The 12,543-nt window shown below is 35.6% G+C and overlaps 1 protein-coding gene across 2 annotated transcripts in view; it reads right to left on the minus strand.

Moving 5' to 3' along the window:
* Positions 1-1,082: 1,082 nt before the first annotated feature.
* The window catches only part of LOC128660792 (cytidine monophosphate-N-acetylneuraminic acid hydroxylase-like), a 301,003-nt gene continuing 289,542 nt past the window's right edge, over positions 1,083-12,543 (minus strand). For both annotated transcript variants that reach the window (XM_053714812.1, XM_053714814.1), the window contains exon 16: positions 1,083-1,175. The gene's annotated coding sequence lies outside the window, so the exon portion shown is untranslated. The remainder of the gene's footprint in view (positions 1,176-12,543) is intronic.

Here is a 12,543-nt window from a genome sequence, read left to right on the forward strand (position 1 = left end):
ATTACACGGATCTCTAAATGGTTAATATTAAAACATAATTCGTTTTACTGTATAATTACATACACTTAAAGGGAACTCAAGACGGCACTTCTTTTTTTTAAAGTACCATTAAATAGTCATTGCATTTATTATTTTTAAAGTGTGCCACACTGGTTAAAATGTGAGCAGTCCATTTATCACTCATCATCTTGCCTTATTGGGGACTCCACTGCATACTTCAGGTTTCTGTAGTATACGTTATACAGTGGTTACTTCGATCAGTGCAGAAAATCATTCTTGTATGTCAAAGAAAACAAAAATATTGAAAAAGCTAGCAAATCTCAGCAAATGCTACTGGCCACATGCTTTCACAATATTTATTTATTTGATGCAGAGCTTTTGCAATTCAGTTCTAAATTTGTTATATATTAGCCCCTTTTCATAAATTTTTTTAGTTATTTCAAAACATATCATATCACGAAATAGAAGGTTTAACAGGATTTTCTGAAAGTAAAAGTACTTGCTATTTTCGTTTTAGTAAAGAGACCCAAGAAAAAGGGGAAAGAGAAACGCAGGAGAAAACAGTTTCAAAATGTCTATAATATTTGAGGAGCAAGACCAAGCAGTCAGAATGTTCTAAACCATTGTGAGACCAGACCAGTGACAATAGATACCTAGGAGAGTTGTTCGAGATACTATTGAAATACTCATTAAATGTGTGACTTAAGACTTGAGATTTTCTCTTCTATCATTTCCAAATAAAGTAGCTTTTAATAATGTTGAAAAAACTCAAAACTGTCCCTTGTCATTGGTCCTATAGAGATTCTAGCCCCATCATAATAATATATTCTAATTGAAAAGACTATCAATTGTTTTGTCTACAAATTCCTATAGACTCTAACTGAACATTTTGTAGAAAAAAACACCAAAAAACTGTTAAACCCCTTCTTCAAATAGAGTACAACAGAAATATGTCAACTAATACTCTCCAATTCTTGTCAGATATCCAGTTATAGTGTGTTTAGGATGTTTATGTTTTATGAGTAAATTCAAATGATTTACATACATTATAAAAACAAAAGTGCCAAAAAACAAAATAAACATGTTTTGAACATTCATTTATTTGAGAAAAATATTAAAGTGCAGGATTCTCCATTATCTGAGATTAGGTTACATTATCTTCTTTTCTGTAAGTTCTGAAATAGATAGAAATGAATAGTGTTAATCATATTATGTTCTTACCTCGTTTCATCGTCTATGTTTTTTAATGGATATTATAATATTCTTTAAAAAAAACATTGAAGCATTAAAGGGACATAAAAACATAAAACACTTTAAGATTATAATATAACATATTTAATTATAGTATTATTATTTAATTACAATCCAACTCCTCTTTACAATTAAAGTGATGGTAAACTGAAAGCAATGTCTACTTCTCATACAATCCTAAAATAAAAATAAACATGAGTTTAAGTCATGAAAAATTACAATTTTCACTATTAATACCTTTATTTTTAACGCAAAAGCTACTTTTTATTGCTATCCGCCGACAGCCCCGAGACAAAAGACATTTTTTTTTTAAATGACGATAATTGCGTGGTCCAATTAAATCTATGGCGTTTTGGCATTTTCGCATAGTTTAGCAAAAAAATTAAATTCCTTTGTGCATGCGTTAATGACGTCATGCATCTTCTGATCGTTCCTTACTCGCATAAATATAACTGTGGGCTGCAGAAAAAGACAAAGACGCTTCTCACTGCTCAGGAGATATACAATGAATCTAATCATGGATTCATTGTATTGTCCAAAGCGTAAAAATAAGCATTGCACATGCGCAATTCGTCTAGTTTGTTTGTCACGGCTTACTATGTCAACAATAAATCGCATGACTCATTGTTTACTTTATAGCCGGATGCTTTCAAGAGAGCATGCGCTAAGGAATGAGAATAGGTCATCACTGCGTCAGCAATATTTCTATTGCGAATGGAGCTGTGATATAAATAACTGTTAGAATAGAAGGAAGTAGAGGGGGCGGAGCATACAAATCAAGGAACGGATAAGTTAAAATGAAAATTTATGAACTAAATATAATACATTTTAATTAAAAAATATAGTGTCTAATACCTACTAGATAGGTTTAAGAAGATTAGATGATTTTAACTAGGAAAAATTACCATCACTTTAAAGGGATACTGAAGTCAAAATAAACTTTTATGATTCAGAAAGATGATGCAGTTTTAAGACACTTTGCAATTTATTTCCATTATCAAATTTTGCACAGTCTTTTAATATTTACACTTTCTAGGGAACAAGATCCTTCTGAGCATGTGCACAAGTTCACAGGGTATATGTATACTAGTCTGAGATTGGCTGAAGTCTGTCACATGATACAGGGGGCCAGAAAATGGGAGAAAAAATAAATGTGTCAGAAAAAAATCTACTGCTTATTTGAAATTCTGAGTAGGTGTTATTGCCTTTTCCCTTTCTGGCATTTTGTTGGCTTTTCGCTAAAGTTTAATTTTGAATTATAAAGTATTTAAATTAAATTGATTTAGAATGGAATAGGCTCCAATTATCCATCTGTAGGTAATCAATGTTCCTAGTGAGGGAACTTGTCCATCAATATTTGTGACCAGTTCTGCCAAAAGCATCTATCATTTGCACAAGTGTCACCCCAGCCCCTGTTCTCACAAAGTTGTGTTTGTCATTCATCCTGGGTGAGTCAATTCAGGAAGATAAATATTTGCAGCTTGCTAAATTGAACCTAATGAGTGTAGAAAATGGCTGAAGAAGTGACTGGAAATATACACTAAAGCATACATAAATACATATTTATAGAATTAGTATCCACCATACATAGTAGATTTGAATGCTGTATAACTATTTAAACATTTTACATGCAGTGCTCTGCATGAACGTTATCCTAAAGCAGTATAATCATTTCACTACTAGGCCACACAATGGTGGATGCTTGTGTACTTTAATAGGAATGTTGGCCACAAGATGGTGCTGTTCACAAAAGTCTCTTAAAGGGATAGAAAAGTCAACATTAAACTTCCATGATTCAAGCAAGTAATTTTAAGACACTTTTAAATTCACTTCTATTTTGAAACGATCTTTGTTCTCTTGGTATCCCTTGTTGAGAAAGAATACACACATATCCTACACTAGTGGGAGCTGCTGCTGATTGGTGTTGCACACATTTGTCTTTTGTGATTGTATGACTAGATGTGTTCATCTTGCTAGAAGGGCAAGAAGAAATAACAATGGCACTACAGGGGATGTGTCCCAATAACCCTATATCCAATGCCCCTGGGAATACAGGGGAGAAAGAGTAAAGTAATGTATGTTAGGGGGGACCGCGGTGCTGTATATATGGAGGGAGCAGACAGAAAGATTCAACTGCATGGCAATTGAAAAGTATGTACATGAATAGCACTCAACATCACTGGAAAATATGGAGCCATAGGATTAAGGAAGCTACACTAGGGTACCATCCAACTAAATGATGGAAGGGTAAAACTTAAGTTTTAATATGTGAAAATTAAAACATATTGAAATAAAACCACAGTGTGATAGACTGAGTGGATAGCTGGTAAGGGTAGAAACCCAGTGGATGAATATCTCTTAGAATAAAGGTGAATACCCTTGAGTAACAAATAATCAGGGGCCTAACCTAAAGGGTATATTGTCAGTACAGGATAATTATAAGGTGCAATGAATACAGCTGCCTGTGTTAGAGTAGTTGTCCCCATGAGTGGGGGAACTGTCCCTAAAAAGTCAGTAGGGTCCTGCACTAAATTCTAGGTTTGCTAGTTATCTTGATGGTGTACAGTTGGTATAATAATAATACTCTATTAGTACCCTTCGGCACTAAGCACTGAGGACTAATATAAGAGAATATCACCTCCCAATAGCAGTTTGTACTATATTTCAAATAGTGAATTCGAGGGACGCCATCTTGGATGACGTCCCTTAAAGGAACCGTCATTCGTTGGGAAGTCGTCGGAAGAAGAAGATGGGTCCGCGGTGGAGGTCTTCAAGATGGAGCCGGTCGTCATTGGATGAAGATAGAAGATGCCGCTTGGATCAAGATGGTTGCCGGTCCGGATCGCTTCTTCTTCCCGGATAGGATGAAGACTTCGGAGCCTCTTCTGGACCTCTTCAGCCGCCGGATTATGGATCGCCAGCCCCCGCTTGGGCTTGGATGAAGATTTTGGAACCTGGAACGATCGGTGATACCTGGTATGGTGAAGATAAGGTAGGAAGATCTTCAGGGGCTTAGTGTTAGGTTTATTTAAGGGGGGTTTGGGTTAGATTAGGGGTATGTGGGTGGTGGGTTGTAATGTTGGGGGAGGGGTATTGTATGTTTTTTTTTACAGGCAAAAGAGCTGAATTCTTTGGGGCATGCGCCGCAAAGGGCCCTTTTAAGGGCTGGTAAGGTAAAAGAGCTTTGAACTTTTGTAATTTAGAATAGGGTAGGGCATTTTTTTATTTTGGGGGTCTTTGTTATTTTATTAGGGGGCTTAGAGTAGGTGTAATTAGTTTAAAATTGTTGTAATATTTTTCTAATGTTTGTAAATATTTTTTTATTTTTTGTAACTTAGTTCTTTTTTATTTTTTGTACTTTAGTTAGTTTATTTAATTGTATTTATTTGTAGATATTGTATTTAATTAATTTATTGATAGTGTAGTGTTAGGTTTAATTGTAGATAATTGTAGGTATTTTATTTAATTAATTTATTGATAGTGTAGTGTTAGGTTTAATTGTAACTTAGGTTAGGATTTATTTTACAGGTAATTTTGTAATTATTTTAACTATTTTACCTATTAAATAGTTCTTAACTATTTAATAGCTATTGTACCTGGTTAAAATAAATACAAAGTTACCTGTAAAATAAATATAAATCCTAAAATAGCTATAATATAATTATAATTTATATTGTAGCTATATTAGGGTTTATTTTACAGGTAAGTATTTAGCTTTAAATAGGAATAATTTATTTAATAAGAGTTAATTTATTTAGTTAGAATAAAATTATATTTAATTTAGGGGGGTGTTAGGGTTAGGGTTAGACTTAGCTTTAGGGGTTAATCCATTTATTACAGTAGCGGCGAGATTCGGTCGGCAGATTAGGGGTTAATAATTGAAGTTAGGTGTCGGCGATGTTAGGGAGGGCAGATTAGGGGTTAATACTATTTATTATAGGGTTATTGAGGCGGGAGTGAGGCGGATTAGGGGTTAATAACTTTATTATAGTAGCGGTGTGGTCCGCTCGGCAGATTAGGGGTTAATAAGTGTAGGCAGGTGGAGGCGACGTTGGGGGGGCAGATTAGGGGTTAATAAATATAATATAGGGGTCGGCGGTGTTAGGGGCAGCAGATTAGGGGTACATAAGGATAACATAAGTGGCGGCGCTTTGCGGTCAGCAGATTAGGGGTTAATTATTGTAGGTAGCTGGCGGCGACGTTGTGGGGGGCAGGTTAGGGGTTAATAAATATAATATAGGGGTCGGCGGTGTTAGGGGCAGCAGATTAGGGGTACATAAGAATAATGTAGGTGGCGGTCGGCAGGGGTTAAAAAATTTTAATCGAGTGGCGGCGATGTGGGGGGACCTCGGTTTAGGGGTGTATAGGTAGTTTATGGGTGTTAGTGTACTTTAGAGCACAGTAGTTAAGAGCTTTATAAACCGGCGTTAGCCCAGAAAGCTCTTAACTACTGACTTTTTTCTGCGGCTGGAGTTTTGTTGTTAGATTTCTAACGCTCACTTCAGACACGACTCTAAATACCGGCGTTAGGAAGATCCCATTGAAAAGATAGGATACGCAATTGACGTAAGGGGATCTGCGGTATGGAAAAGTCACGGCTGGAAAATGAGCGTTAGACCCTTTCCTGACTGACTCCAAATACCGGCGGTAGCCCAAAACCAGCGTTTTGACGGCTGGTTTTGACGGCTACCACCCAACTCTAAATCTAGGCCCTAGAATTTAGTGCAGGACCCTACTGACTTTTTAGGGACAGTTCCCCCACTCCTGGGGACAACTACTGAAGTCCATAGTTCCACTACTCTAACACAGGCAGCTGTATTCAGTGGACCTTATAATTATCCTGTACTGACAATATACCCTTTAGGTTAGGTCCCTGATTATTTGTTAATCAAGGGTATTCACCTTTATTCTCAGAGATATTCATCCACTGGGTTTCTACCCTTACCAGCTATCCACTCAGTCTATCACACTGTGGTTTTATTTCAATATGTTTTAATTTTCACATATTAAAACTTAAGTTTTACCCTTCCATCCTTTAGATGGATGGTATCCTATTGTAGCTTCCTTAATCCTATGGCTCCATATTTTCTGGTGATGTTGAGTGTTCATCTTGCTGCCAGTAGTGCAATTCTGCTACTTCAGCAAAGGATAAGAAGAGAACGAAGCAATTTTGATAATGTAAGTAAATTGTAAAGTTGTTTAAAATAGAAAGTTCTATCCAAATCGTGAAAGAAAATTTTGGGGTTTCCAGTCCCTTTAATACCAAAGGAAAATAATGTCAGGTAATCTATGCTTGTGACTTATTTTGTTCCCTTTTAGTTTTAAGGCTAAACATTAGTGTTTTTGTGGCTAAGCAAAAGAAAAAAAAAAAGGTTGGCATAAAAATGATGCATGTCTTTATTAATGCTCAAAATAGTATTTATATATCATTTTCATTCAATACAAGAATACGGAAGAATTTATAATTTTTCTATACCATTCCAATCCATCAAAAGATCTATATAAAATCTGTGTATGAGCAAAAGAACAGAAAGAGGACTCAGAGCTCGCTTCCATTGAGTTGTAATTCCGTTTGCGTGCATTCGCAAACCGATAAATATGCTGTTGGAAGCAATATCGTTTATCGACTGCTTCCAACGGCCTGTTATAACCCAATTTCGGCAACCGGACTCCTGCTGCCGAAAACATTATCGTGTCCCATACAAAGTATAGAAAGCCGCTAATCTTTAAATTATACCCGGTTTCCAATGCCCATGCAAACTGTAAATATACTGTTGGAGGCTACCGATACATTAACAAAAATAACACCAAGCTCAACTAGGTGTCTCTTTGAGACATTTTTCCCATTGAAATCTAACCTGACACGTCAAAACCCCTCTATCCGCTATCCGCCATCCCCCCCACATCGCAACTTATAATAAATGTATTACCCTCTAAACCGCCATGCCCCACAATGCAAACTAGCTATTAAAACTATTAACCCCTAATCTGCAATTCCCCACAACGCAAACCATCTATTTAAACTATTAACCCCTAATCCGTAATGCCCCTACATCGCAAAGTATCTATTTAAACTATTAACCCCTAATCCTCCAATAACCCACATCACAACCTAATAAATCTATTAACCCCTAAACCGCCAATAACCCACATCACAATTAACCTAATAAATCTATTAACCCCTAAATCGTCAAACCCCCCAACGCAAATAACTAATCACTAAGCCCCCTAACCTAACACCCCCCTAAATTAACCCAATTACATAAATTAAAATAATCCTAAATTACAATTAAAATAAAAAAAACTAACATTACTTTAAAAATAAAAACTAAGTTTAAATTAATCTAAAATTACAGAAAATAAAAAAAGTCTAACATTACATAAAATAATAAACAAAATTTTAAAAATAAACAAATTAAACCAAATCCCTATGAAAATACCCCCCCAAATAAAAACACCCCTATTCTATTACTAAACTACCAATAGCCCTTAAAAGGACCTTTTGTAGGACATTGCCCTAAGTTAAACAGCTCTTTTACCTTTAAAAAAAACTAAGTTCCCCTAACAGTAAACCCCCCCCAAAAAAAAACTAACACTAAAAAATCCTAAACTACTCATTGCCCCTAAAGGGACATTTGTATGGGCATTGCCCATAAAGGAGCATTCAGCTCTTTTACTTCCCTTAAAAGGGCATTTAGCTCTTTTCCAGCTCCCAAATCCCTAATCTAAAAAAAAAAAAAGAAATATAAAAAAATAAAAAGCCTAACTCTAACCCCCTGATAGGTACTCACGGTTCCTGAAGTCCACCGGTGAAGTCTTCTTCCAAGCGGCAACCTCTTCTATCTTCATCCAGGAGCGCAGAACGGAAGACCGGTGACCGCAGAAATAAAGACTGGCGACCGCAGAGCATGGCGCATGGAAGATCCTCTTCGTACGATCGCCGCCATACACTGAATAGTGAATTCAAGGTACGTGATTAAATATGGTGTCCCTTGCATTCCTATTGGCTGATTTGATTCTTCAAATTCAAATCAGCCAATAGGATGAGAGCTACTGAAATCCTATTGGCTGATTTGAACCACAAAAATGAAAAAATAATCACAAAATAGCAAAATAACTACATTTTTTGAGAACAGTCCATTTGGGCTCAGTCAAAAGCAGATGATGGGCTAGAACCTTAGCAAATCCTAAGTCAGGATTCACTGACAGAGAGAAAATGATTACCTAATAGAGGGGGTAATAAAACTCAAAATTCTTACTTGCTGCACCAGAAATGATAGCACACAAAAGAAATATATGTTTTGTGGACTCAAATAAGCAATATTGTATGTAGTGTCTATATAATATGTAAATCATAGGTTTTATAATGAAAACGCTAAATGTGATGTTAGGAAAAAAAAAGAGTTTTGCTGCGAAGAAAATGAAGGAAATTTTCCTTTCAAAATCAATATCTCAATGAACACAAAACAATTTCCAGAATGTTGACAAAACTGAATTTTATAGAACATTTGTTTAGCTCATTAAATATAACTTAGATTACAAAATCTTCAGGTTTACTCAAAGTAGGTGATGCACAAATGAATACACCCCATAACAAAAACTACTACATCTAGTATTTTGTATGACCTCCATGATTTGTAAGGACAGCTGCAAGTCTTCTAGGAATGGAATGAACAAGCTGGCGACATATTGCAACATCTATCTTTTTCCATTCTTCAAGAACAAACTCTTTTAGAGCCTGGATGCTGGATGGAGAGTAATGCTCAACTTGTCTCTTCAGAATTCCCCCTAGGTGTTCGATTGGGTTCAGATCAGGATATATACTTGAAACAAAAAAAAGTGATAGACTAAATAATAAACAAAAATAATGTAAAAATATATAGTGTATAAAGATATATGTGATCGCTTGTATCATTGGAACCGAGGAGGACTCCCATCGATTTCTTGCCTCAAAAACAAAAAAAGGAAAAATATAGTGCAAAAGAGAAATTTTCTTCACAATAGTGGTCCCGCCAAATGGTTACTCACACTTTTTTGAGCCAGCCAGGCTCTAGGTACAGTTGCACACCTGGTTTTATACTGCCAGGTCTCCAGTATATCCCAACCGCAAACTGCTGCTTCAAGTACAAAGATATTTATTAAAACACATAAAATGTATAAAAGCAACCAAATGTCCGCAAATGTATATAGTCACTCGGGTATCTGTCCACTAACAGAGCTTTTAAGTGGGAGAGATATTGTATCCCTTGCTTTGGTGGAATAGTGAGCCTTAAAGGCTATGCTAACCTCCCCTGGGTATGTGATAATGTGATCACTTATTATTTAAAGGGCCTCTGTTCAGTATGCTTTGCCTTTGCGTTGTCTCAGACCTGTCTGTGAGAGTTCCTGTCTATTACCTGGCTGCCTGACATCCTTTCTGGTTCCTGATCCCTGGCTTGTTCCTGACTCTGCTGTTTTCCTTGTTCCTGATTCCGGCTCGTCTGACTATTCGCTTTGGCTCCTGACTCGGCTCGTCTGACTACCAGCTCTGGTTTTGACTACTGGCTTGTTATTTGACTTGTGGACTTTTTATTATTTTTTGTAATTAATAAAGGTGTGATTATTTTTGCACTTCTCATCTCAGTCTGATTCCTGGCACCCTAACAATTGTTTATTAAAATAAAATCTATGCATTTAATAATGAAGTCTGCTTGTTCTTTTAGCATTTTTGGATCTTTATCTAAGAAATGTTTTATTGCACTTTGTCCCAATTTATTATCAATACAGGTGTACAGTGATGTGTTATCACTTGTGGCCATAATATAGTTTTCCTCCCATTTTACATTCTCTATTTCTTTCAGAAAGGGAGTTGAATCTCTTAAATATGAAGGGAGATGTTTAATATATTCCTGTAGAAATTGATCTATATACTTTGATAGATTTTTTGTCAAATAATCTATGTCCAATATAATTGGCCTGCCTGTTGGGTTTTTTAAGGTCTTATGTATTTTGGGCAGGAAATAAAAAATCAGTGTCCTTGGATATTCTATAATTAAAAACATTTTTTCTTTCCTATTAATAAGGTTCTTATTTGAGGCTTCTTGGATTACGGTATTTAATTCTTTCTTTTGTTTCTCTATAGGGTTTGATAAAAAGTTTTTTATAGGTTTCCTTATCTCCCAGAATTCTTCTAGCTTCCTTTAAATAGTCATTGGTGTTCATGATGACAATCCCTCCCCCCTTGTCTGCTTTTTTTATCATGATATCTTTGTTCTCTTTGAGGTCTTTAAGAGTGTTATATTCTTCCTTTGTTAAATTAAATGTAATGTCTTTATTTTTATATTTCTCTAGATCTTTCTTGACTTTATTTTCAAATAGTTTAATATTATCTACAAGGAAAAAGGAGTAGAAAAGCGCAACACACATCCGAGTGTAGATGATTAAAACAAATGTATTTTATAGCCCCTTCCCAGAGTGCTACTCATAAAAGGAACAGTTTAAAAGTGCACATCGGTTGTATACAACCATGAAGCTTGCTTCAGCGTCTGATGGATCTGCCTCTTTCTGTGTTGACTAGGAAGATAAGTACAATCGTACTTCACACACAGTTCGTGCAGGAGACCACAGTTGAATGTGTAACAGATAGGGATACAATACAACATGCTATGTATACAGCAAGTTTAAGATGCAAATTAATCACAAAAACTAGGATCTCTCAGCTCACCAGTACGATCACTATAATGTGAACCTGGTAGCCTCCCTGAGACCTCTGTAATTTAACTCACTCTATGTACGTTTCGTTTCTATACTACAATCTTTTTCAAGAGTGATATACCTGATGGGGAATGCTCCTTAAATAGGCTATTACATCAACAGGTGCTAGATTAACCCATTCCTCAACGTGATGCATAGTACATGTGAACAGCTTTTACCTACTGGCTCATATTGCCTGAAAAACTAATCAACATGAATCAACATAAATTATGGTAATTCATAACTTATAATATGTCATAAACAGACATAGAAAATGTATTTAAAATATATAAATATAAAATTCATATATTATATAATAAATATTAAAATATTCTTAACATAATATTAATATTAATCTTTCCACTAAAATAACCAATTTCATACTACATATTATATATTGTGCCTTAAAAAAATCATACATATAAAATTATAAAAACACTTTAAAATTCCTATATATAAAATTTGATAATCGCTATTTAGAATATATTATATTTAAAATTATTGAATATCTAAATCCACATTTAACCCTTTAGGTTGAAGACAATCTAATTATTTTATTCAATAAGTCTCCCTTTGTCTGAGTTTAAGGAGTCTATTAGTGTCCCAAATATTAGGGGAACCCACTCTATTACTTTAACTTCTAGGTCCTTAATATCATTACTGTGCGCAATTTTAAAATGTACAGGTACACTATGTGTATCAAGACCCTTTTCTATATTAGTCAAATGTTCTTTAAATCTATATTTTACCTTTCTTTTAGTGCGCCCTATATAGATAAGGTTACACTTACATTTCTACTGGTACACTACATAGGTATTAGAAAATAGAGAGCAAAAAACTGGCACAGTGCTTTTGATATTAGGAATTACAAAAGGTATGGGTAACCTTGGTGCTGTCCCTAATGGTTAAACTAAAGTTAAGGGTAGGGAAAAAGTGGGACAAAAAGAGGGGTTTGTAGCACTCACATTCCTATTAAAGTAACACCCTGTATCTAAACAGTGGATAGAGTAATAATGATGGGTAATAAAAACAATAAAAGTTTATTTGGTTAATTTAAAAAACTGGTGGGGACCACACATTCCCCTAAACACAATATAGTGCAAAGATAGATAGTGGGATAAAAACACACTAATGAGCTAAGCCAGAAAACGTACCAAAGCCCTGCGGTATATGCCCCCCTGTATTCCTGGCCGATAGCTGGATACGTCGGCTTCAGGTGACAGGAGCAAAACCCCAAGGCAGTGAATTGGTATGTATGGCTAGATAAAAAGACAGATAGATTCCCTAAGTTACAAGGGACCTAATGGGTTCAGGGAACCCCAAACGCGTTTCGGCCATGGAGTCGGCCTTTCTCAATGTTTACTGCAAAAGTTATCAAGCCAAATGACCGAGAGCGGCTTCTATTTATACCCCACCCATATTATACTTGGCCAATCTGAATCCTGTCAATTACACACCCCTGTTATATGCCAATCAGGGTGTTGGGTCACGCAAACCCGCCTCCCTTGTGTCAGGTGTAATATGCCTCAACAGATCCGTGTTTGTTGTTCAACAAATTAT

The sequence above is a fragment of the Bombina bombina genome, chromosome 5 (genome assembly GCF_027579735.1).
Source record: "Bombina bombina isolate aBomBom1 chromosome 5, aBomBom1.pri, whole genome shotgun sequence".
NCBI lineage: Eukaryota > Metazoa > Chordata > Amphibia > Anura > Bombinatoridae > Bombina > Bombina bombina.